Consider the following 26,804-nt stretch of genomic DNA (forward strand, 5'->3'; position numbering starts at 1 on the left):
GCTGAGCCGCATCGTGCCGAGCCTTTCCTTCGTTTTCCTCCATGTCACGGTGCGGTCAAATGCTCAAATGCGTATATAACCACGTTCCATACCACACATTCTCTTTCTGACATGGATGAAAACGAACGAAAGGCTCGGCATGCTGCGGCTCACCGTCTACGCAGACAAGCACCACCAGAGCATCGCCCCAATCAACATCATTCACCACGTGGAGATGTGATTCTTTTTTTGCCCTACACGAGCACGACAGCACGTGCTCACGTGCTCGTGAGCACGTGAGCGTGTGAGCTTACAAGCAGGAGCACCTGCCCCCGACGGCGGACGGACATACGGACATGGCTAGCCCCTAAGGAGCTTCGCCCCTAAAAGCAAGGAAGCTCGGCGCACATAGAGTCACTAAATATGCTTTTAGAGTACCGAAACTCCCAAAGTACGCGTCTGAAGCGCGTCAGGCGCCGCCATCTTGGGTCCACACGCAGATGGAGGAGTGACTGTAGCTGAGCCATGCCGAGCTGTAGCCGTCGCCTGCGCCAGCTGCCGTAGCCGCAGCTGTGGCAGCGAATCAAGGTCGTGTTCTTCGTATCTCGACGTAAGAAGGAAGAAGTGCGTGTTGAGCGACAGACTTCAGCGTGCGCGCGCAGTAAACAGCAAACAGCAGCAGGCAGAAGATAGCTGGACCCAAGATGGTGGCGTTGAAAGAGCGCGATGATAATGATAGCGACTCACGTGACTGTCGCTGTCCAATGATACCGCAGCGAACTAGAATATTGTTGAATAGAGCGACTGTATTGTCGGCAAAGTGCCAAAGAAAAGGAATGCGGTACTCTGAAAGCGTCGCTTATTTAATGACTCTAGGCGCACAGAGGAACCATCAGCTAGCACCATCGTGCAGACTGACGTCAGATGGCAGCGGAGGTCTACGCAGCGTCAAGGTAAAAGTAACTTTCCGGATTCAAAGACAAATGTTGCGTGTACTGGATCTGGTAGCCCACAAACCAAAAAGGTATGGCCGCAAATAACGAGCTTGTGTTTCAAATGCTCACATCCTGGCCACAATGCGAAAATCCGTAGAACAAGTATCAAAGCAGTAACAACGGCAGAGAAAGGAAACTGAATTCTTCAAAGTTGAACGAAACCCGAAGGAAACACCTACTGAGTGAACGTAATGATCAACGTTAAACAGGTCGAAATGCAAGTGGGTACAATATCTGTTGTTTCGATAACGAGCGAAAACACAATTCGTTAAACGTTCGGGAACAAACGCTGCGAAAAAAGTGACTTAAGGCTAAAAGCTTACAATGAAAGATTGTTTCCAGTGAAACGGTATCTTAACGTTCGAGTAAAGATACGAGGGAAACGACCCCACTCTGCCGTTGATCTTTGCGCAGAATGCAAAAACGGTAAGTCACGGTAACCTTGCCGGGTTGCGACTGGTTATCAAAAGTGCGACTGAACTGTTCTCAGATTAATTCACTGCACACGGACACGACAAAAGTTCTATTGAAATATTAGTACAGTGACGTGTTTGAAAGTAGATTCGGCGTAATCGAGGGCTTCAAAAAAAGCTTACTTTTATAAAATAACGCCCGGCCTATCTTTTGCGAAGCAAAGCCTGTGCCTTATGCCCTCCGAGAATGCGTAGAAAAAGAGCTGAATGCTTTGAAAGAAAGCGGTGTAATCTACCGAGTTTAACATAGCGATGTGGCAGCACCCTCAGTCTTTGTTCCAAGGAAAAACAAAACAATGGGACTTTGTGGGGAATTTTGCGTCAAATAAATCTTCTTTTGAAGGGAAATCGCTACCCGTTCCCACTACCTGAAACATATTTTGTGGCAGTAGTGGGAGTGACAGTTTTCACTGTCCTTGACTTATAGAAATCTTCTTGTAACGAGAGCTCGAGGAGCACTCGCAAGAGCTTCTAACGGTAAACACCCACTTCGGGTTACACCGGTTCCAACGACTTCCCTATGGAGTAACAGGTGCGCCTGCGTTGTTTCAGTCAGTAATGAATCAGACTCCAAGCAGTGCTTGTTACATCGACGATGTTCTAATTTCCATTATAACACACGAGAAAGCGCAGAAAACTTCGACCGTGTTTTGGAGCGACAACGGAAGGATGGAGTCTGCGTAAATTTCAAAAAGTGTAGATTGTTTCGGAGAAGTGTCAGGAATCTCGGACACGAGATAAGCAGCGGTGGACTGCAGCCGACAAAAAGAAAGGCCGAATCGGCGCTCAAAGCGCCAAAGCCACAGAACGAAAACTATTTGAGGTTTTTTTTAGGCTTACTGAGCTTCTACGCGAAATTTTCGCCTTGCCTCAACATCAGAACCGAGGCACAAACAACTCGGACAAAAACAATACCCATGGAAATGGACGCAGGAGTGTAAAGAAAATTTCGAGTGTTGCAGACAGTTACTGTGCAGCAACGCTGTTTTTGAGCTTTATTACGGTGCGAAACCGCTCAAACTGACATCTGATATGACTTCTTATGGCGTTGGTACAGTTATCTATCATGTTGCCAACGGACAAGAAATGCCAGTGGCCTATGCGTTTCAAACGTTAAGCGCCGCTGAGCGGAGCTACGCCTATATCGAAAGAGAAGCGTTGGCGAGCTTGTATAGCACACATACATTTTATAAGAATCTGTATGGACGTTTGTTTACCATCATAATAGACCTCCAACCGCTCAAGCACATTTTTGATCCTAAAAAGGCATTGTAGTTCCGTAGCTGCCGCAAGAATGCACCGCTGGTCCAACTTACTTGCCAGTTACCAGTACATTATACAGTATAGAAAGTGTGGCTTCATTTTAAATGCAAGCGAAGTGTCAAGGTTACCGTTACCTTGCCCACAGACGCAGGAAGCTGTTCATTATTTCTCTTTTTTATTATAGGAGAAGCGCTAAAGTAGACTCACGCACCCTCACATTCACATTCACACCAGAAAAACGGTCACTCACGTCGCGCTGACTTTCAACTCAAATCGTATTTTCGTCTTCTTTCATTTTTCTTTTACCCGTATTTAATTTGTCATCTCACTTCGTTCTCTTCTGTACAAAACAATTAGCAATTAGCACATTACCTTCGAGAATCAAGATATGACAATTCTTTTTCCTAAGCGTTATGGATGGACTACTAACACAGGTGTCACTCCTTTTTATGATGTTACCTGCCTCTATTACCTCACGTGTTAACTGATGATGGTTCTTTCCGATTATGGTGCCATTTTTGAAGTCCGCGGCGCGCCCACAGTCACGACAGTGAATGCCCAAAAGTCCTGAGTTTGCTAATCGGGTGTTGTTGTTGTGTTCCCTTAATCTGTCATTAATACATCTTCCAGTTTGTCCTGTGTTATATGTGCCGCATGATAGGGGAAAGGAATAAATAAATCACTCCTTCTGAGCAAGGTATGTACACTCTCAGAAAAAATGCTGTATTATTACACCCTTTGTCCCATATAATGCACCCCAAAACTTCAATTCGACGTACAGCGCCCTACAGTCAAACAGGCGGCCCCAAATTCTACGAGGGGCTTGATAGCCGAGTGGTACAACTCATTAAGATAGCTAATGTACGTATTATTGACTAGAAAAAAGATTATCGGAGGTTTCTTGGCCCTACTGCAAAAACTCCGTGTTTTCTTTCTTTGGTCTTTGATACCTACTTTAGGAATTTAATAAATTATATCGCACAGTTATGAAGCCCCTCGTAAGCTTTGGGGCCGTCTGTTTGATTAAAGGGCGGTGTACGTCGAACTGAAGTTTTGGGGTGTATTATATGGGACGAAAGGGTGTAAGGTTATACTCTTTATTTTAGAATGTATGGGGTTCTATGCTTTTTAGTGCAGACGGTATTAGTTTTTGGTATGGCGTTAACTTTTTTACCTAGGCCTGATAGTTTGATGAGGGCGGAAAAGACTGCATCGATATTTGCGCGATTCCCAATCTTCTTCAGGCTATGAGAAATGTTATGAATGTAGGGGATGACTACCGGTCTCTGGTTACCGAATCTTTCGCGTGGCTTGCGGGATGTGATTTGACCTATTTGAATCTGCTTAAGGAGACTTTCGGCGACTGAAGTTCACATATGTGAAGGATATCCCGCCCGTTCCGGACTTGCCGCTAGCAACTTAAGGCGTCGCAATACAAACTTGAAAAGACGAGCAGCTGAGGCAAGTCCGCGGGATGATTTGGCATGGTTGGCCCAAAGTTCTTGACAAAGAACTGGAGCCGTACTTCATCAGGCGGCACAAACTATCGTTGGACATGAACTGTCACCAATCGAAGAACCGAGTGGCTGTTATGTAGGAGACTCCAGGGCGCGCAGGCCACTTCATCGGTGTTTGTTGAGTGACTGTCTTCACTCTGTCCCCATCGTCCTTGCTAGGCATGGCGGCGTCGTGTGACAGCCTGCAATACACGAAGCTTCGTCGGACCGCAAATGTGGGAAGTCTCGGATCACCGCATTCCCTGTCTTGTCAAAATGTTTTCTCAAAAACATCTAGTTTTCAGCGCACGTACGCCTAGTAAATAAATTACCTATCAAGCAAAGAACGTTTTTCGCCATATTCTGTCTCCTTAGGTCGCAAACATGACCTACTTTACACACAAAGTGAATCAACAAAGTGTTTCACCAACGAACAATAAAACAATAGAAAGCAAACGTATGGCTGCAAAAACATGCCGGAGTTTATAAGAAACTGCCTTCTTTGCCTTTTGAGTATGGGACAATTGTTGAACCGGGTTACTACGGATTGAACACCCTGTTATCGAGCCACGCTACTGTCGGCTTTTCACAGCGAATGTAACGCACGCATGCACGCCGACGTGGCATCATTGGCACCTTCTCTCAGCCACAGCTGGAACCCCCCAATTATAGTCAGGTCCTATTCACCACCGAAAAATGTCATAAGAAGCACCATCAGGCATTTCGCGTTCTGATGGTCTATCGAGATATCCTGATGGTCTCACGCAGGCAACGTCAAAACGTTTCGATTCTCCGTCAGTCACCACAAGAAACGTTTTGACGGTCTCTGAGCTACAAAGAGAACCCTTTAATGGTCCATCAGCCACCATAAAAAAAAATGTTTGATGGCGCATAAACCACCATCAAGCAAACCTGTCGGACGATCAAAAAGTCTGATGGACCATCAAGAAGGTTTGTTGAGCCATCAGATAAGATCTCTTGGACCATCCAGAAGGTGTGATGGTCCGTCCATAAGGTGTGATGGGCCGCCAAGAACGTGCGATGATCCATCAAAAAGTCGGATGGGCCATCAGGAACGTCTGATCGGCCACCAGGAAAGTTTGATGGAACATCGGAAATTTCGGATGATCTTTTCGATCGCCTGGCAACAACCCTAAAGTAGGTGAATTAGCTTGGTTTTTCCAAATAGGTATGATATATTAATTGCAACATGGAATTTGTAGCATGTTGCAGATAAAATTACTGATGTAGTGTGGGGATAAAAGGAGGGAGGGATTACGCACCTTTACGTGCGGGTACCTTTCCGGTCAAACGGGAAATCCGGTGCCCGTCCTACCGCGCGGCCTACGGCTACCAGCGAGGGCGGTCGCCGCGCCGGGTTCGGCCAACGCCATGCCAACAACGATGATCCCGGTATCCAACAGCGTTTATTGAGTACAAGGGGTCTCCAACAAGACACTGCGGTCAAGCGAGCCGTGAACACACTGTGCCCGCAGCGCCCGCCGACTTGAGAGCCAAAGATAAAATAGTAAGTGGGCAGGCGAGCTTTCCTTTCTACCCAAGTCTCAGGTATAATCAACATGGTTTGAGAGCCAAAGGGGTCACTGCGAGCGGAGTCATCACCGGTCGGACGAGCTCACGGCGCTACCCGTCGTCGCAGGAGTTCGGGGCCATGGCTCTCGGCAGACGGACGTCCACAGGTAGTGGGGACGCCGACTGTCAGAGCCAGGGGAATCGCAAGCATGGAGTCATCGCCGGTCGGACGAGCTCACGCCGCGACTCAACCCGTCCCCCGGAGCCCAATCCAGGACTCCCCGACCACACGGCCGTCCACACGGAGGGCAGGCCCGACTCTCCCTCGCGCGATATCGCTGTTTTCTTGAAATCGGGGAGACGGGCGGAGGAGTGCGAGAGAGTAAGCCAGCGTGGTGATGTAGTCTCTCCGACACGATACGGAGCGACCGAGCTCGAAGTCATACGGCTTCGCCCGGAACGTCGGCGTCTCACGCCTTCTCGGGGGAGGGGAACTTCTGGCTCCCACAGTCCCCCCCTCCTTAAGATATTTGGCACCCTTTTCAGAGAAAGGGGCGCTGGCTCCCAAACCCCCAAAATACAAGGCCTGCGCGCTGACAACAGTGGTGCCAGTCGCGCTTACAAATACAAGATATTGATTCGGGGCCTAGGTAGCCCCCGGAACCGCCACCGCAAATGTTCGTCGTACCGGAATCCACGACGCACTCGTAGGGCGATGCACTCCGGTGCCGTCAAATTAAGCCAAGAAAAGTTCCTCGATGTCGGACGAACGAAGGGGTCGACACGAAGTTCTTTTAAAATACCAAGCGCCACTCACATGCAGACGTGGATGTTCGGCGGTGTTGCTCGGCTCACTCTGCACGTCGTCGACTCGTCGTGGTCCGACCTCCGTTGAAGCGGACACGGTGACGCGTGCAGGTGACATGGGTGCAGGTGACCGGTGGCGAGGGAAACGCCGGCCACCGAAGTCGAAGGCGCATCTCGAGGTCGGCATAAGGTGACGTCCGTGACCAGGCCCGCATCAGGAAGACTGGCTCAGCTGGGCGCCTCGGTGAGGTCCGACGACAGAATGACGACAGCGGCCATCTTGCCTCGGCCGGAAGTCAGTTTCCTCCGTCTTCTGCTCTTGGCCGCCGTCGGCTACTCCTCAAACTCCCGGCAGCGTCAGCGATGACGCACATCCGGCAGGTTCCGCCCGGTCGCTCGGCGTGTCCCCCGTCCCGCCGCTGTCGCACGTAGTGGGGGATGGTACGGATCAAGGGGGAGCACGAAGGTCTCCCTGACCCCCGAATTCATAGACGTGACTTGCTCTGAAGTCGAGCTTCAACTTGGTCAAGTCCGTCTTGCGACGAGCAAGCGCGGTTCATAAACGCGCCTTAACTTGAACCGGTCTTGAACGGAGCTTGAAGCGAACTTGAAGTGCCCAAATTTCAAGGCTGGGTTGGATCTATTTTGAACGTGACTTCGTAGTCGTTTCAACATGGCGGCTTGGCGAAGCGACGTCGCCGAGAGGATCTCCGCCTTCGAATTCGCAACTCGCGCGTGCGATATCATCTTCGGGGACGCGTTTCCTTTGTCACGAGTCCCGCGACCATCAATTCAGGATAGGGAGAACCCAATGGAGCGCTAGAACGACGGGCAGTTCCTGGCGCGGTACCGCTTTACGAAGGGAACCGTGCGAGAGCTGCTCGGGATGCTGCCGCTACAAACGAGCACCGACTGCAGGGGCCTTTCGCTGACCCCCATGCTGCACCTGCTGGTCACGCTGCGGTTTTATGGTGCAGAGTCTTCTAGGTTGTGACTGGGGACCTCGTGAACGTGTCCCAAACAACAGTGTGCCGCGCTGTCGGAGTAGTTACGCAGCTGATCGCGAGGCACCTGTTCCGGGTCCTCGTTGACTTCCCCAGCGCCGCCCAATTCAACACGGTGATGCTCGATTTCTTCGCACTTGCGAAATTCCCCGGTGTCACCGGGTGCACCGACTGCACCCACGTGCGAATCAAGAGCCCCGGCGGCGACGACGCGGAGGTGTTCCGCAACCGCAAGGGAGTTTTCTCAATCAACGTCCAGGTAACGAGTGCAGAGTTCGCGGTTTACCGAATTTAGAGTTTAAAGAGCAACGCTTGTGGCGATCGCGAGATGTTATTCATTGGAGTATGCGCTCATGTTTGACTGCATGAAATTCGGAAATTCTGCCCCAAACATTGTAGTCAAAGCCCTCTCGTCTTTGCTTCGCTATATGCAGTGGTTGAACTGCTGCGCCAAACTGAGCCAGAACGAATAACCTGCTACATGTTGCTCTAAGTGTCTGGCACATGACATGGTTGGCGAGGCCACTGAAAATTAAGAAAGTACAGTTTTTTTCCCCTTGATGCTATGTGCAAAAGTAGGGCTGCACGAATTCTATGTGCAAAAAGTAGGGCTGCACGAATATTTTAATTTTCTAATAGCAGTTTCAAATAATACGTTATTTGATATTCGCTTCCAAATGAACTGCAATATTCATACTTTTCCAAGCTTGCAATGTTCATATTGACATTGTCAGAACACATCACTTGAGCAGTTTTTGTAATGGAAATATTTGTCGAGTATTACGACACCTTCATTCGATGGGACCATCCCTACTGAAAAAAAGTATATGAATCTATATAAGAACTGATATGAAATATCTAAAAACTGATATGCGACATATGAAACTGATATGAAATATCCAAAAACTGATATGCGATATAAGAACTGATATGAAATACCCAAAAACTGATATGCGACATATAAGAACTGATATGCAACATATGCCAACTGATATGAAATATCCAAAAACTGATATGCAATATAAGAACTGATATGAAATACCCAAAAACTGATATGTGACATATAAGAACTGATATGCAACATTTGCCAACTTATATGAATGTGTCCAATAAACATATAAGAAATAAATTCATATAAGTTTTTTTCAGTATACGACGTGCCGCGCGATAAAGCAAACACGTGACTTGGAACCGCAGTGGAGCGGCTTGATTTACTGGCTTTCAAATAATTACGGCATGAGCGTTTACTTTTTATTAAGAGATTCGTCCCCTGAGCCGTTCTAAATACACTCAGAGGTACGATCATTACTGAAAAAAATCCAGCACGCTGAAAATATTATTTATTGCGTAGGTGGTCACCGAAAAACTCCGTACTTACAAAACGACCTGTATAAAAGGCGGAAACGCAGAGCTCCGAAGTAGTTATTGGGTGTGCTGTTGTATTCATGTTCGTTGTGCCGTGTATGTGTATGCACTCAATATATATGTTCAACTGATGCTAGTGGTATGCGTAATGTATCTACATGGTGGCGTGAGTAAATAAATATATTTTTGCAGCACATGAATTGGGCGGTACCTAGCGCCACCTAGCCTCGTGTAACTGATATGCGGCATAGGAAACTGATATGAAATAATAAGTTCTGATATGAAAAAGGTGTCCAATAAACATATCAGAAAAACATTCATATAATTTTTTTCAGTAGGGATTGCCACTAATTTTTCTTGCTCATGTCTCCATGTTTCATTTCAACGCAATCTACTTGCAGGCTGTCACCGGCCCCTAGCTGCAATTTTACGATGTGGTTGTAAGCTGGCCCGGGTCGGTACACGACAGCCAGATATTTGATAACTCCCGTGTGCGGGTGCTGTACGAGGAACGCCGGGTACCAGGGGTGCTGCTTGGGGACATGGGCTACGCCTGCTTCTTCTTCCTGATGACCCCCCTGGCAGATCCCGGTCCAGCCAACACACCACGAGGCAGGCAAGTAAATCCTACAAGCGCCTGAGCAAATGTAGGGCTATGTGTGGAGACAAGGAAAACATTATATACAAACGTGGAACAGTAGTAGGACTGCTCAACTTGTGCGCTAGTTGCGATGGTTAAATAATGTACGAACAAAATAAGTAAGATACTGGGTGCGGCAACATTCGCCCCGAAAATATCTGCCCTTATTGAGGATTATAGTCACTGACACGGTGAGGACTGCAGGGAGTCTTTCTGCCTTGCCTCCAGAGCACGCTCAATGCATTCTGGCATGCTTTGGCTGCACATGCATGCACGAAGTGCACAAGATGCCAATGTGTTACCGAATGTATGATGCTGATGCTGGAGGCGGGACAAGTGAAGCTTCTCCTGCTTGCCATTGTCTGCGGCTAGTGCGTTGTGCTGGAGCATTTTGAAACCGAGCTACTCGAGAGAAAGATATGAAAGGGATCTACAGGCAATATTATAATTTAATTAGCCACTCATGATATTCCCTCACACGATCAGGTACCAGAAGGCCCACATCAAAACGAGAAACTCTGTCGAAATGGCCTTTGGCATCTGGAAGCGGCGCTTCCCCTGCCTCGACTTGAGGCTGCAACACAAGCCACGTCGGGCCGTGCAGATCATCACAGCCTGCGCTGCACTCCGCAACCTGGCCTGCCTGAGGAAGGACCCATAGCCTCCAGCTCCCCCAGCTCCGCCAGTTGTGCCAGGGCACGCAGACCCAGGAGGAGGGCCACACGGCTAGTCCACCTGCCACCCGCCGTGGACACCGTGGAGGACTCCCTCACGGGCATAGAGAAACGGGAGCAAATCATCGAAAGAAGCTTCAAGTAGAAACTTCTTTCGAAGTGGAAGCTCCCTTCTGCAATGACTGATCGAGCTTTGCCTTAAAGGGGCGGTGGAACAATATTCAGTTATAATGTTTTTCACTTTACACAAGCTTACTGGCACTAGAGGAAACCTAGTATACTTGAATGCAATGCCGCTGACCAAGAAACATTTTTGTTGCAGTGTAATTTCAGATAAAAGCAAGCATTTTCTTTCAATCACTCCTTCACAAAAGCTCAGGGGTCGCATTGTCGGTGTAGTCCCCCCTCAGAGTGACAATATTTGAATGCGGCTCACAGATTGGACCCTATAGTATTGCGTTAGCATTCGATTTGGGCATGTGATAACAGCTTGGCAATCATTCAGGTAGTGGCTCGTGTCCAAGTGCTGCAACGACGACAAAAGCCAAACCAACAATTTTTGCATTTCGGCGCGTGTCCTGTACTATGATTAACAATGGTGCCATATAATCGTCTCCAAATCACTTGGCCACTTTTTCTGGCTGCAAGTTAAAGGGGGAAACTGCCATTTATTTCATTTTTTTCTTCGGCGTTTTTTATTGCACGGGTTTAAAAACACAAGCATGTTTCATAGCTCATAAACTTTGGGGATTTGTTTTACGCAGTATCTGCACGAAGTACGAAAAATTGTTCCATCGCCCCTTTAAAGCTTTTGTCTTGAAAGTGGCTTTTTTTCATTGTACTGGAGTAAATAGCACGGCGTCCAATGAAACTGTCCTATAAGCATCGTCTGGAGGTATGTTCATATGTTAATAAGTTTTTATTGTGTATATTTCACAAATGCCTTTACTGTTTTTTTTATTCCTGTTTATTCACCAATAAAAATGCGAAAATATTGCCATACCCTTTGCTGTAGTGACTGTGCAGTGGCTTTTTACTAGTCCAAATGATAATAGATAAAAGGCAGGAGCCATTATGTAATTATGCATTTTCACCAAAGCATGCCTAATGTGAAACAAGCTGAAATCGCACCCTATCCTTTTCTGGATATAGCCCCAGCTTTCAACTTCTGTGAAATAAATTAGATCCCTTCAAAAGTCGAGGCGTTGGCACTGCTTTTTATTTTTCAGCTCCCTGCTGAAGCTCCCTGAGCTTCCACTCCGCAATTTTTAAGTTCGTCTGCTCCACCTGGAGCCGCACGCGGTGCTCTGCCACCTTTATTTGGTGCTCTGCCACCTTCATCTGCTGCTCCTCCTCAAGGAGCTTGATTCGGATGGCAGACTCTGCCCTCAGCAGAGAACTTCGTACACCGTTCTCTGCTGAGAGAGCCTGCTCTAGGAGCACCATCCTCCCTCTGGCCGGCCTGCCTTCATCCTGAGTCGCCGCCACCCTGTCGCTGCTGCAGCTTGAAGCAGTTGCAGGAGCAGGTACGGTCTGCTCGGTGGGGGGACCCGGGTCTGCTCCTGTAGCTGCTGTGGCACTGGCACTTGCCTCTGGCTCTGCGACGTCCATAGAAGGGCTGCCAGGTTGAAAGTTGTCCCCTATCACAAGAGGGGTAAACCCGTATCTGGATTACAAGCCGTTAGCACAAGGTACAACGTTTATAAATTGCACTGCATGAAATACACTGCAGGTCACGTTGTCCCTGGTTGTACCGTTACGACTGCTGCACTCGGGCGACGCCTAGATGTTCTCGGGCCTCTCGAAGGTTGTCAGAGAAGCTAGCTGTAATCGCGTTTCGCATTCCCGGAGACTTATCTTTTTTGCTTTGCAGGGTTCGAAAACGAAATCCCCTCTAATTGAGATAGCAGCCCCAGAATCTAAAAGTGCGGTAAAAGGAAAATCGAGCAAAGTGATCGTCATGCACGGTTAAATGATGATAGGCTCGGGCTGGATTCGACATTCTGATGGAATCTGTGCTGCGGCCTAACTGCTCTCCGGGACTGTAACGGCTTTCAGCCAGTGGCTGTCTGGTTTCAGCATGGGCGGCCGTGGTAGTTTCCCTGGTTGTTCTGGTTCCAGCCCTTTGCTGCCGTCAGCTGTATCTAAATTAAATTGCGACAACTCGAACTGCAGGTCACGTTGCCCCTGGTTGTACCGTTACGACTGCTGCACTCGGGCGACGTCTAGATTTTCTCGGGTCTCTCGAAGTTTGTCAGAGAAGCTAACTGTAGTCGCATTTCGCATTCCCGGAGACTTATCTTTTTTTGCTTTGCAGAGTTCGAAAACAAAATCCCCTCTAATTGAGATAGCGGCCCCAGAATTCAAAAGTGCGGCAAAAGGAAAACCGAGCAAAGCGATCATCATGCACAGTTCAATGATGATAGGCTCGGGCTGGATTCGACATTCCGATGGAATCTGTGCTGCAGCCTCACTGCCGCAGCACCGGGACTGTAACGGCTTTCAGCCAGTGGCTGTCTGGTTTCAGCATCGGCGGCCGTGGTAGTTTCCCTGGTTGTTCTGGTTCCAGCCCCTTTCCCGCCGTCTCGTGCCACCTCTTGTTTGTAGTGTCCAAAAGTCTTGGACACTGGCTTCGTTGGTGGCCGGGCTGCTCGCACTCGTAGCAGCAGTCCGACAACAGTTGCCTGCTTAGGTCACCCGCACCGAGGTGCCCGCCTCCGGTGATCGGGTAAAGAACCACTATGGGAAGGCCTCTACCAGGCTTGCGATTAGCTGTTGTGGGGAGGGCTTGTTCCGTTGTGGCGGAGGTCAATACTGCTTTGCTGCGGGATTTCGACCGCAGCGTGCCAGTTCTCCCCAGCACTTGCAGGAGCACACTGATAAAGATGGTTCGCTTCGGTAGTGATCTCCGTTGGGCCCCAACTTGTGATAGGGCACGGCCAACGACCTTCCACCTGTCGTGGCGACCCCTACCCGAGATCGTCACAGGCACTGCTGTGACCGCCAGGTGCCTCTTGATGAGAGTTAGTCGAACATCCGCTTATCTTGCATGGGCGAACGCCATACATGTCACACCAACTCTCCCGGTTGATGTGGTGAGGAAGAGAGGTCTCATTCGAACAGTCCACTTGCGTGGAGGCCTCGGGGCATGCTGGTTTGAGTGCGTACTTGGCTGGTGGCGGCGGCACGTAGTTCCGCTCAGCATGAAGAGCTTCCTCGATGAGCCAGGCACCTCGGGCTAGCTCTTCAAGGGTCTCAAAGGTATGGTTGATGAGGTAGGCGTGGTATCTTGAGTGGCACTGTCTTCTGACCCGAGCTACTCTGTCCGATTCCGGTGTATTCGGGTCCGCCCTCTTGAAGAGCTCTTGCATGACCTGAACGTACCGGTCTTGAATTTCGTCCAAGTGCTGCGGCCTTGCCTCGAGCTCTTGGAGAATCTGCGTTGCGTAGCCCACAGGCAGGAACCCTTCTCGAAGCCTTGTCTGGAAGACCGCCAGGCTCGTGAACGGGGCCTGCAACCCCAACCAGCTTCTAGCACTGGCTTGCAACGCCAGCGGGACAATGCGGTTCATGATGAAGGCTTTCGAGGCACCGGAGGCAAGGTAGTACGTCTGCAACTCCCCCAGGAAGTCTGCCACGGACTTAACGCCGTCGTACCCCACGTAGACTGGTACAGTCAAGTGTGGTCGGGGCTCTTGCGGCGGGGTCTCCTGCTGGCCAGGCGTGAGGGCCATGCGCTGCATCACGAAGTTGCATATCACCGTGACCTTTTGAGCAGGTTCATTTGTGCCGCTGCGGCCACTGCAGCTTCCTGCTCCCGTGTGAGCATGGCTGCAAGCACAAACAAAGAAACGCCCCCCAGAAACCAACACAAGCGTGCGAAACTATTGCCGCAGTCACAAAACGAACGGTCAAAAACAAACCAATACAACAAACGCGGACGTGACCGAAGAACGGGACGGTAGGAAACACGGGGAGTAAAAAAAAGCTTACCAAAAAAAAAAAAAAAAAAACCAAGCCCCGTGAAATTCCTGCGAGTGAGTAGCATACCACGCTTGGGCGCCATTGTGACCGGTTAATTTGTGCCACATTACCACAAAGCTATAGAATGGATTCTGTGTTACCAATCCCTTGTGAGGTGCACACTGTGATGGGGGGGGGGGGGGGAACCAAGGATGATAAAAACGACATACATGAAAACTGTGAGTTGGACTGAGCAAAAAACGAGAAAGAAGACGCAGTGAACGTGGTGAAGGTGTGAGTAACTAGAAGACTAAGACAGCAAGGCCAAAGCAAGAGATGGATACAATGAAAAAGGAAGACGTGATGAGAGGAAGATGACACAGGCTTGTGATACGTGAAAAAAGGGCGGGCACGACACGGAACCCGGCTTGACAGCAGTGGTCCCGGCAGGCAAGGAAGAGCCCGGACAAACAAATTCAGGCCCGTGGGGCTGTTAACCAAGCTTGCTGGGAAACATCCGCTTGTGCCAAGCGAGCCTGCCAACTCCATGCCAATGCCGACATGCAACATCGTGCCGTAAGCGGATTTGCCGAACTGAACTTTGTTTATATATCTACACCGCTTTATTTCTTACTTTTTTTTCTTACGACTGTAAATATCTTCCGTCTTATCTTCACCGTTCTGGAATTCTGAGTCCCTTTATTTATGTTTTTCCATCACACGCAACCTACAAATAGCCTAAAGTGCAGATCGATGTGTCTCAACACTGTACCTGCATACTCGTACACTGGGTCGCAGTCGACCATGCCCTCCAGCAGCCGCAGCACTGGCTCGTTCTGGACAGGGGGCAGGTAGGCCGCTCCGTCGGAGTCGTTATCGTTGTCAAGGCGGGTGGCCATGTGCCCCGCTACTGCCCCCACAAGCACAGAAATTGCGCTCATGGGTGTGGGGGGCGGCCCCCCTCCTAAGGAACAATCGTGTATGTCAAGTCACTTGAATAAAGCAGTCGAGATATAGGCACATACTGAATATTCTAAAGAAACACTCCCGTACATAGACGAGGCTGGGACGTTTTAGCACGACATTTTTGTGACACGGGTAAAAAATAGAAAGGTAGGTTGATCAATAAGGCAATAACGCCGTAAGAGTAAACTAAAACAATGCCATATTATGCCATTTCGCATGCAAAACAACTATTTCCCCGCTCCCTACGGAAGATATGTCGACATCTGCTGTGCGCCTCAGTACAACGGATCTAAAGTGGATCTAAACGGGAGCGGGATAATCCACGGCACTCGGAACATTGCGCATATTACCATCTTTCTATATACTGAACTGAAGAAAATGCGGAATGACACACGCTGACAAAAAGGAAGCGCGAAGAGTTTTCCCAATATGATCTTTCGCCAATCGCAAATGCTAGAGAAGATCGATCCCTCTGAGTAACGTGGACGAGCAGGGACAGAACACTCACCTGTCTTGTGGGTCTTGTGCTTCTCGTCCGAGCGCTCGTTCTTCCACTTTTGTTTGAGGTTCCCCCAACACTTCTTGAGCTGATTAGAGTAACGTGGACTAACACCCGGTAAGCAGTTATTCTCATTGCAGAGTTTCTCCCAGGTCTAGTTTTTGAGGTTCGAAGATACGGAGTCTGTCTTTTTGCATTCAATGATCGTTTTATGCTTGCCGACAAGCCCCGATAGAATAGATATTTCATCAGCGGTGAAGCGCGGCGATTGTTTTTTTTTTAGTGGCCATTCCACTGCTGTTCAAGGGTTGGGGGAGTCTCAAAAGTTTTGCCGTTTAACTGAAGAAAACTTGCACAGAAGGGAAGGCTGGAGCGTCCGGACGTGCGAAGAGCGTGCTTGGCGGCTATTTGGTATGTTGCTAGACGAAATCATCATTATGTCCAGAAAACGCGTACAATCGCTAAAATAATTAAACTTCCCATTATCATCTCTCGCGATTTATGTTTGGTAAACACATGCTATAAAGAAAATTCAGAGAAGTACCTTATTTTAAAGTCTGAAAGAACTTTTATGAGAAAAACTGCAAGCTATTCTCGCTCCCAGGCGAGGAGGGCCGCGACCGCTCGCGACTTGAGCGGGACTTGACGAAGGAAGTTCGCGGGAGCGTCTGTGAAACGTAAAACGCAGCTCGGCCGTTCTCAGGTCGAACTTGGTGCTAAGGCGGACTTGAGCAAGTCGAAGTTCGGCTTCAGTTGAAGTCGCATCTATGAATTCGGGGGTGAATGACGGAAAAAAGAGCCCGCGCAGCAGTCCGCAAACATCTCTTCGCCCTCCCCAGACCCGCTGTATGGCAAGGTCGAAGGGACAGGTCATAGTTCTCGGTGGACACACTGCCATCGAGGGGAAGCAATGGACCCGGAAAACACGTTTTGGCCGGGTCCTCACTTTATCTGGACTCGGCTGCCTGCGTACATTAACCGGCTTACCGCAGGGTAGGAGGCTCACGTTGGAAAGCAGGCCACGCGGTGTTACTAACAGAATTAGAGGGCACCTTGCGTACACAAACTGAAGTCGCCGGGAACTGAGCCGGCGACTCTCCGCTGCCAGCGGTGGCTGCACCTGGAGCCGGGCCGGGGACTCCGAAAGCAACTAACTCCGCAGAGTCTTCGAGCTGCACGCATCCTTAGAAAAGCGCACAGAACCAGGTAGTTAAAAAACCGCCCCGTCTGTAGTGCGTTGTGCCATTCTTATAACGCAAAACCGTTACTCTCGGAAATCATCAGAAGCTCAAAGGTGTCAGCAAAACCAATCTATCCCGAAGAAAACCCTCGCGCCAACCACAATACAAGTGGCGTATAGCGCGCGCGGCCACAGTGTGAGAACTGCTTCTGGACGCCGGCGGATGCGTGGCCTACGGCTCCCGGAGCCCGTCGGTAGCATTCCGAGCTACTTGGCAACGTTAATGGCAGACGCACCGCCCGACTCTCCCGGAGAGTCCGACAACTCAGTGTCAAAAAAACGCGCATATTTACAAACCCAGATTGTCCCGCTGACCCATAAGAAGCTCTTTGCTGCTAACAGCAATCGTCGCTAGGCCCACGGGGGTCAATGCAACGCGATTTCCGTGGCACGAAGGCTCTGAGGACGCCGCCAGAGGCGACAACCCTCTAACCAGGTGGGGGTTGGCAGCGGAGTCGGCAACTGTCAGGCGAGCCGTGGACACAGTGTGCCCGCAGCGCCCGCCGACTTGAAAGCCAAAGGGGTCATTGCGAGCGGACTCATCGCCGGTCGGACGAGTTCACGCCGCTACCCGTCGTCGCAAGAGTTCGGGGCCATGGCTCTCGGCAGACGGACGTCCACAGGTAGTGGGGACGCCGACTGTCAGAGCCAGGGGAATCGCTAGCAAGGAGTCATCGCCGGTCGGACGAGCTCACGCCGCGTCTCAACCCGTCGCCCGGTGCCCAATCCAGGACTCCCCGACCACACGGAGGGCAGGCCCGACTCTCCTTCGCGCGATATCGCTGTTCTCCCGAAATCGGGGAGACGCGCGGAGGAGTGCGAGAGAGTAAGCCAGCGTGGTGACGTATTGTGAATTCCGCTCGCAGATCTCGAGCGCTCCAGAAGCGCTCCATTTGGAGCGCGCATATTCGGTCGCGGATCTGGCTCAAGTTGGTCATATTCCGCTCGTAGATCTCTGGCAGCGCCCGCTCCACGGAGCGCCCTAAACCCCGCCGAACTTACTCTGCGGGATTTCACAGATCTCTCCGGAAGTTGACAGAGCGGCCCACGTGATTTCCGGCTAAATCGGCAGTGCGCATGCGCGGCGAGGTTGGAGAGGTGGGCGAGGTTGGCGGGCCGTTCAGGCCGTGGAGTTGGATCTGTGCGGGTGCGTCGATTGTATACGCGGGATTGTGACGGCTCGAACGCTTCTACCTCACGTAGATCAGGGATAAAAAGCCGAGAATGTGGAGCGTGGCAAATCGTAAGCGCTGACATCTGTGATCGTGAGAGAAAGAACGAGAAAAAGAACGACAGAAAAGCCGGAGGCAGACGCAAGGTTGGGCCTGTTCATTCTGCAGCCAATGATTGTTTACCTTTTGTGCACTGCATTCCGCCATGTCAGACCATACAAGTACTTAGATGTTCACATAACTAATAGCTTCTTAAGGCGAACCCACGTCCACTACGTCAAAGAATACGACAGTGTAAAAAAATAGGATATTGAAGGGTTTCATTTATATAAAGAAAAACAATGATCAAAACTGACAAGGTTTGTTGCTCAGCTTGAATTTTATTACGAACCAATTTGAATTAGCTTTCCCCGGAACTTGTGCTTGAGGTAGAAGCCTTTCTCCAATGTTGAGCATCATCGCTCAAGCTACTCACGACTATACGTGTAGCTGCACACATGATTATGAACAAAAATATGAATAGTACAAAGCCCAGTAGAATGAATGTTCCCGTACTTGACTCTTCTGGAGGAATCGCCAAACTTTGTACAGTGGGCGAAATTTCTGGTGCTCTTGTGGCTGTTCCGAAAGATTGGCTGGACGGTGTAGATTGTGAAGTGGTTTCGGTGGTGGTTGTTTTCCTTACTTCAAGTGTTATACTTGTGGAAGTTGAAGTATGGGAGGTTACAGATTTTTCATCCAGCTTGGTTATTATAATAGAAACGATCTTTGAAAGGTAGCTCACTCGGCTGTAATTGTTCCAGTACCGCATGGCCATAAAAAGGGGACCACCTTCGACACCTAGAAACTCCCGGGGAACGGCAATTTTTATCTCCTGGAATCTTGAGTTGACGGTACATGCAAGAAGAAATTAGTGTGAAACGTATATCTTGATATTTTAGGTTATCGCTTTATGACTGGCCTGCATACCAAGCAAGGCGCCGTTGTATCATGCCAATCATTAAAATGCGAATTAACATATTTTAGTTAGTTCTTGAACGTATTGGGACGCCTATTTTTTCCTCTGATTCCCGCCATGCCGCATAAACGCATGGTGAGGATTGCGTAACTGTCAGCCCCCTATATATCTTCAATTAAAAGAATGTCTTGGTCTGCTGTGTTTCCTAAAACAATTTATGCAGAGTGCTTCACCACACGCTGGTCAGAGGTTTTGCGCAAACAACTCAGTATCGTACAAAAAAAGTACTGATGTCCTACCAGATAAGTGTAAAAAGCACGGCGGTTCTTTTCAGCAAGCTATCTTGAAATGCATGATTCCTGACTGCATGGTGCATGTAGGGAAGGTCTCATCTCTCATTTGCAAATTTAAAACCTCTGCCCTTGTCGAACATACATAAATAAGAGCAACCTTAAACACCAATTAAGAACACTACACGTAAAGGGCGACATAGATATAAATAGACCAAATGTTAGCTGCGCTTCGTTGAGTTTTTGTTGTAGCACTGTATTCACGCTTACTTATGTACTACATTGCCAATATTGTGGCAGCACAAAATTGGCATTATAGTGCGACCAGTAAGAGTTCAGTTTATCAGCAATATTATTCACGTTTGCCTGCTAAATTCAAAAGTATATTTTTCGACATAAGTCATGAAACTCTAAAAACAGTTAGCGAATCTGTATTTTTGGAAATACAAAGACGCAATATTACTTTTTGTAATGAAAATAATCGACGTCTTACCGCCAGGGGTGAATTGGGATCAACGATCCAGTCACTACGTTGTCCCACGTGATCAGAGTGGCTTTGGTAAAGTTGCTTTCGAGCATTTGGCCGTTATCACTTATTCTAAGTTCTATGAAGGACGCTGGCAATAAATTAACGTAATTAATGGTGGGCTACATGATTATGTTTACCCATAACTTAGTTCCTGTTTCTGGGAACGACCCCAAAAAATGCAATAGTTCACGAATACTGCTATCGTATAACAATATCTAAAGATAAGGACCTTAAACCAAAACGTGCGTCAAGTATTAAGCCCACATGCAAGCAAAAGCGTAAATAGCTTTAATCGTTGCTAGTTTAGGGTTTTTTAATACTGTCTACCTTATAAATACTGCTTTCTTCAGGCTGGTGAATTTTAAGAGGGTTCAGGTCAAGTTAGTGTTCATTCGGGGGGGTCTTTTGTTTTAGTTTATGTTTATCTTTCACAAAACGCTGAATTATATTGGAAAGATTACGTTGAAAGTCGTAGGGAAGATCAACTTTGTTTACTGCCAACATTATTGTTCCGAGTGAAAGTAACGCGCCCGCGACGCCATTCAGATATTACGCTGTGGAACACTAAAACGTGCTGTGAGTTTATTCGTGCGTAAGCATCTGAATTCGTTTCCCAACTAAAAATGGAGACTTTTATGCACCAAGAATTCTAGACAGGCAACAAAAAGTTCAAAGCCACGTCAGACAAGTCAGATATTACCACTGAAAACACCTTTCTGCAAAGCGTTTAAAGATTTATTATAAGTTTTTAGTTGCATCCGGAGCCTTAGAACTTTTTGTAAACGGAGTCTCTAATATTTGTTCCCACACCAGCTCTTGTAAGAAAAAAAGTGGTTGGGAAAATAAAATAAAGGGCACAGTATCTTTATTGCGCGCGAGGGAAGCCCTTGCATTTTATACTCAACTGAGGCTTTTTTTATAAACAATTAATTATAACAAAATACGGACGGAGTATAATCTGCCCACTAGCTTATTGTATTGTTCGGTCACTTTCTTCTCCGTCCTTGTATTGGAAGACTTATCTTTCTTTCCTCCAATGACGGCAGTACTACTAATTTCGTCGTATTGGCCACACCCTCCATTACAAATTGCAAGAAATATTACAATATGTGTTCAAAAGGCCTGATAGGGTACAATACAACGTTTGGTTTTTCAAACTTAAAACAAAATTAAACATAACCTTTTTCAAATGCTCTTGAAACTATCACAAAATGAGTAACCCGCCTACATTTGAGTGACCATGAGAAAGATGGAAGTTTTCATTATGTATAAAAACCTATACGAACGTTCAACACCAATCATATTGATTAATCTAAATTTTCGAAAATATTTTAGTGCGGAGATACGGTGTTTTTTTGTATGTTGAACGATTTTACATTAAGTCTCATGTGTTCGTCATCCATTTTTATAAAAAATAATGATTCGTAAAGCGTAGTGTCGTTGACTTGCATTTTGATATCACTGTTTGATGTGTTCTCCCGACGCTTGCGTGCCCTATGTTATTGCTTGGCGCCCTGGCGAAAAGCCTGGAGCGCCGCTGCTGTACGCGTTCACTTTATCGTTGTTCGTACTTGGCGATTGAGCATGTCCTCAATAAAGCAGTGAAACCTGCCGCCTCGCTGTCAATCCCTACTTCTAACGACCTAAAATAAGCAACAGGAAATGTGTGACTTTTTTTAGTGTATGCCCTGCACAAAATATATTAAGCCAACAAAGACAAATGTTTGTGCTTCAAGACCGCTATAAATACCTATTTTCAGCATGCCGCGAAACGCAAATTCAACCTGAAGCTATTTTTAAACTTCTACATTTTTCACATTTTTCATTTATTTTTTTTTCATTTTAATTACATTTTTTACACACAGAAAAGTTTCGATACGGTCCCCCAGGTGTTTGAAACTAAACAAAATTATATTTTCGTAATAGTTAAAAATGTCGATCAGACATATGTTTCTACGATCATATCTGAAAACGCCCACTAATCTTTGCTTACTTCTAACTGCCCCAAATCGTGGTAGCAAACTTTGATTACTGCGCAAAATATACTTCAGTGGGAAATTAAAAGAAATCTATTTTTTAGACAGATATTTACAAGTGACCATTGTTTTTCTAACCATAAGTCAAATATACTGAAATTTGGTACTATATATAGCACATCAATGCACTACCGAAATTTCAAAAATCAGGTCGAAAGTATCGAGTGATAACAGTTGCTGCCACTTTTGAACTTGAAATTAATTTGCACAAGAAAGGAATATAAGAAAATATACATACCTCTCTCTTGATCTCCATGTGCTCCCATGCTAGTCCAACCCAATGATACTACTGGGCTGTTGTGATTAATTATTGGATCGTCAATAACTTCGAGATCCCTGATAGCTAAAGGAGCGAAGTTGGTCTTGACAAAGTCTTCAAATATCTCGAGTCCTCCATCCGGCAGGAATTCATATTTTAATTCTACTCTTGGGACTGGGTTCTAGGTATTTAATAGAAAAGAAAACACACCGTAAGAAAATGTTAATAAAAAAACAGCTTATTTCATACACATGCAAGGGCATCTTGCGTGTATTACGTGAACTCATTCTTAGACGAGTACAGCTTCTACAAACCTTCCTAAAGATCATGCCGTTTTGGAATACGTCTTGTTTGCTTTTTATTGCGATTGCATTCTTCAGCTATCTCCCTCCCTTTCTCCCGATTCAGTGGACCGTTAGGGCCTCCTCCTTTTGTTTCCCCGCTGAATCTGGCGGGAAAATAATGTCACATGATGTGACGTCACGTGACCTAATGACAAATGCTGGTTCCCCCCTAACTTTAGCGGGAAGACTGACGCCGCGTGATCTATTTACCATTTGATTTTCCCCGCTAAATTTGGCGGAAAAATTGATGTCACGTGACCTGCCTTCGCGGGACCTACCGCCAAATTCATGTTTTCCGCTAAATTTGGCGAAACATTTACGTTACGTGACTTATGCACTAATTCAGATTCCCCGCTAAATTTAGTGGAAACATTTACGTTCCTTGACCTTTCCACCAGTTCAGTTTTCCCGCAAAATTTAGGGTGATAATTGATGGCGCCACCTATGCACCAATTCATATTTCCTCGCTAAATCTGGCGGGAAGGTTGAATTCCTAAAAGGGAGTGTTTAATAAAAAATTTCATGGTCGTATTCACAGCCAGCTGCATCGTGAGTTTCATGACGAATGTTATTGCCATTCATAGATAACCAACAACAGTGGATTCTGCAGCCAGTGTTTCTATCTCCCGCTTGTGAATTTCTTTAAATTTTAAATCTATGTGGCTTGACATAAATCTTACAACGAAACATATTACGTAAGCTTTGAATGAGAAGTATCCTTGGCTAATATATATAAAGATTTGTTAGTATAGAACTTCTTTGAGAGAAAACATTCCAATTGAACTAAAATCTTTTTCAAGGGATCGTAACAAACTTAATACTTAATAAAGGCTGGCAAAGCAGTTACTATAAAAATATTTAAGGGAAAACATGAGAAGCAGGCAACTACACAATAGGAACAAAATATGCATCATATATTGAGCCCAGTGTTTTATAGAGCGCCAAAGGTTTACGCTTTCCAACAAACCTTCCTTATGGATGATGTTCGTTGAATATTTCAATTTTCATCTACACTCGCATCGCCAAAAGAACAGAAGTAGAATGCGGCTGTTGGCCATGCGTTTTTGGTCTTACCCAGTAAATCAGCGCCGTAACATGTTTATTGCACCGCTGCCCGCTTCAGAGGCGTTGGGTTGTACATTTTAATACTAAACCTAAATCCCCGCTACCACGACTGCACTTCCTAATGGAAACCAACTGTCACATTTCATTCAAGTAAAAGAAAGTACACAGAGTCTGCATTACTTCAACAAAAATAAATTATTTTGAAAATCATAGAGGACCGATTGTTTAACATAGGAATATTTATCAATTTTACAAAGGCATTTGATATCATTAACCAAAATGTTTTTTGGAGAAACTCTACAGCTACGTAGTCTTTGGCGTAACTCTATCTTTTTTTTAGCCCTTGAGCAACGTACGCAATGACTTGTGGTCGATGGACATACGTCGCCTTTTCTTAAGGTAAGATGTGGTGCCTCCAGGGTATAGTATATGTGGGGAATTGTTATCTAGTAATATCAAGTTAAATTCATGTTAAATCGTTAAAAAATGATGGGTCCTAAGGAAATGGTCAAAAATATATAATGATGAAAAATTTGTGACTAGAACAAAACTGCAAATTTGTACCACGGATTCTTCAGAAATCCTGTTGAGCAGTGCCACCCACGTGCGTCATTTCTGGTGTCCGTTTACTCGACCTCGACAGTGACACTCGACCTCTTGACGACAGCCTAATGCCAAAGTCAGACGTAAACAGATTAGGCAATTGGTGTAAAGAAAACAGTCTCCGTCTGAACCGTTCACAATACAAAGTATTTGCATTTCCTCGGAAAACTCAAATGTAGGTTTTCCTTTTCGAATTGGGGGGACACATGCAACCAAAATAAGAAACCCCGGTGTTCTGACGAAAATAATCCCTCGAGAAGGGGAACTAGGGGGACAATGAACAAACAGAACTCTCCAAACGCAGCTAGGTTCGTCATTCATGCCCATATCGCTTGCATCTTTGCATAGAATTGCATTATCAATGTCGGTGTTATATCTGATTCAAACACAAGATTTGATGTTTACGTGAGCAATATGATTTGCGTTTCTTTACGAGTGTTCGGCCTTATGTGTTGCCTGACAAGAGGATTCAAGAAGCCATGCACGTTTTAACACTTTATTGTTCACTGGGCCGCACGGAGCTAGGCTATGCGTCGGTGGTGGCCCCAGAACGGTAACTGTAAAACCAATTCATTGATAATTAAACGGGTGCAACACGAATTCATCTGAATTTTTAGGTATTCCTATTTGGCTAGGAATGAAGAAACTCTGGATAATGAAACTCTGTTGGAACGTGTTAGATTACTTGCCCGACATCAACGTAGAGAGAAAGCGGATTTTGCAATTTTTATGCAAACACTTCACGGCCTAATTGACTCCCCAAATATTTTATCGGAAGCGATCATTATGATTCTAACAGTGCCCAGAACACTGAGTTCACCTTTTTATGCATCCAGAGAATTTAGTAATTTGTGCCCAATTCTCAAGTTATTGAATTGTTACAACGGTTGCGCACTCCAGACGGAAAAATTACCACCGCTCAATTAAAAACCTGTTCAAATTAAAGCGGAGATGAGGGGTAGTCAGATATTATAGTGAATCGCACACGAATTTTTATTCTTGCTTGTAACTTTGTAGACACATTGTTTTACTCTTGAAGCTCATCTAGCCCACATGTCACTACCAATTTTTAAATTCCTGATAATAATTAAAAATGGCATGAGGGCTACATAAAATATTTGCACGAAACTTTGTAATCTTACTCTTTCTGTTTTCTTCCATCTGAGTCATGCACTCTCCTCCTACATTTACATACAATCATCTTCATGGCGCACCAACACATTAACTTCTAACATAAATAGTTACCTTCTTATTTTATATGTCGGTGATTTTCATCTTTGTGTCTCTTTGTCAAGCTTTAATTTTCATATTTTGAATTTTAATGAGGGTGTGATCATTGTTTTTGAGTGTTTGGATCGCCAGCGTGGCAGCACCAAGACCGACTGGTTGCTCCTGGAAACCCAATAAAATTATTTGCTCGATTGATAGATTACGATTTTTAATGCGAAAGCACTGACTGTTCCAGGGAGCGAGCTGACGTCATCAGCTGTGACGCCGCGCCAAACGGCGGCCAAACGTCTTTCTCGAAGTGAAGCCGCGATCTGATGGCTCCCAGCTTTGGAGCCGGGCGAAAAGCCTAGCCGGACGGCACCTAGTTTCACCGCTCCCAATGGAGCTCAGTGAAGCCGAAATCTGACGGATAGGTCCCATTGGCTGGCGCCCGTCGCACTTTCAAGGAACGAGGCTCCTATTGGCCGCCGCGTGTCAGTTTCCAGGACCACCACTCCATGGCGCTGCGGGTTGGCGCCGCCACCGCGCCGATAAAACGCCGCGTCTGACTTCGAAGCGGCGCAGCGGTTCCACCACCGAGGTCAGCGCGGCGAGGACAGCGCGCGCTCGGCCGTCCATGCCACCTCAGACAAACTAAGGGAGCGGAACTACGACATGCATGCTTTCGCATTCACAACTCATAAGAAGCACTCAGATCTCCTTCGAGCCTTCTCATTATTATATTATATTATTATTATTATTATTATTGTTGTTTTTGGTGATCTTTTTTATCCACACGCCCTATGTCTGAGTATAAAATTAACCACTCAAAACGAGAATAGGGTATTCCGACTCATTATTATATTCCACAGTCCTCGCCTAGATTACTTCCATCAGATTCGTTTTTTCTTATTTTACAGCGGAGCTGATAAGGGCTAGTTTCCCCAGGATCCTGTCCCCCGCAAAGAAATGAAGACACGGAACTCTGGAGACATACAGCCATCTATGAGCGACGGCGGCAACCCGCGTATCTGGTTACCGCCATCCCTCATAGATGGCGGCAGCTTTCCACTCTGGCTTGCCGACTTGCGGCCAGCCCTTACTCTCCATCGCAAAGCTCCGCCCGGCTTCCTTCTTCACCAGAGTGGAAAGGCTGAAAGTTTTTGTACTGGGGGGCTTGTGAAACATTTCCGGCGCCATCAGTCGGCAAGCACGGGGCAGGGAGTGACGTGTGGCGGTGCTCCAAAAAACGTTGTGTGCGGAAAACTCGCCGCGCGGTTCTACGCGAGGCAGCAATTGTTTGTTCGTTCAGCTGATTCTTGCCGGACGTATTACTGCAAATGCCTGAACGTTTGCTTCGAGGACTAGAACGTAAATAAGGAAACTGGTTCAAGTACTTTCAAGTCCACAGACTGAACCCGAAGACGCAGTCTATCTGACAA

The 26,804-nt window shown here is 47.0% G+C and overlaps 2 pseudogenes; both read left to right on the top strand.

The window, feature by feature from the left end:
* Positions 1-7,219: 7,219 nt before the first annotated feature.
* Positions 7,220-8,367, top strand: LOC120848842 (annotated as a pseudogene).
* Positions 8,368-9,286: 919 nt separating this feature from the next.
* On the top strand, positions 9,287-10,491 carry LOC120848841 (annotated as a pseudogene).
* The last annotated feature ends 16,313 nt before the right edge of the window (positions 10,492-26,804 follow it).

The sequence above is a fragment of the Ixodes scapularis genome, unplaced genomic scaffold, assembly GCF_016920785.2.
Source record: "Ixodes scapularis isolate PalLabHiFi unplaced genomic scaffold, ASM1692078v2 PGA_scaffold15__6_contigs__length_5221840, whole genome shotgun sequence".
In the NCBI taxonomy this organism is placed as follows: Eukaryota; Metazoa; Arthropoda; class Arachnida; order Ixodida; family Ixodidae; genus Ixodes; species Ixodes scapularis.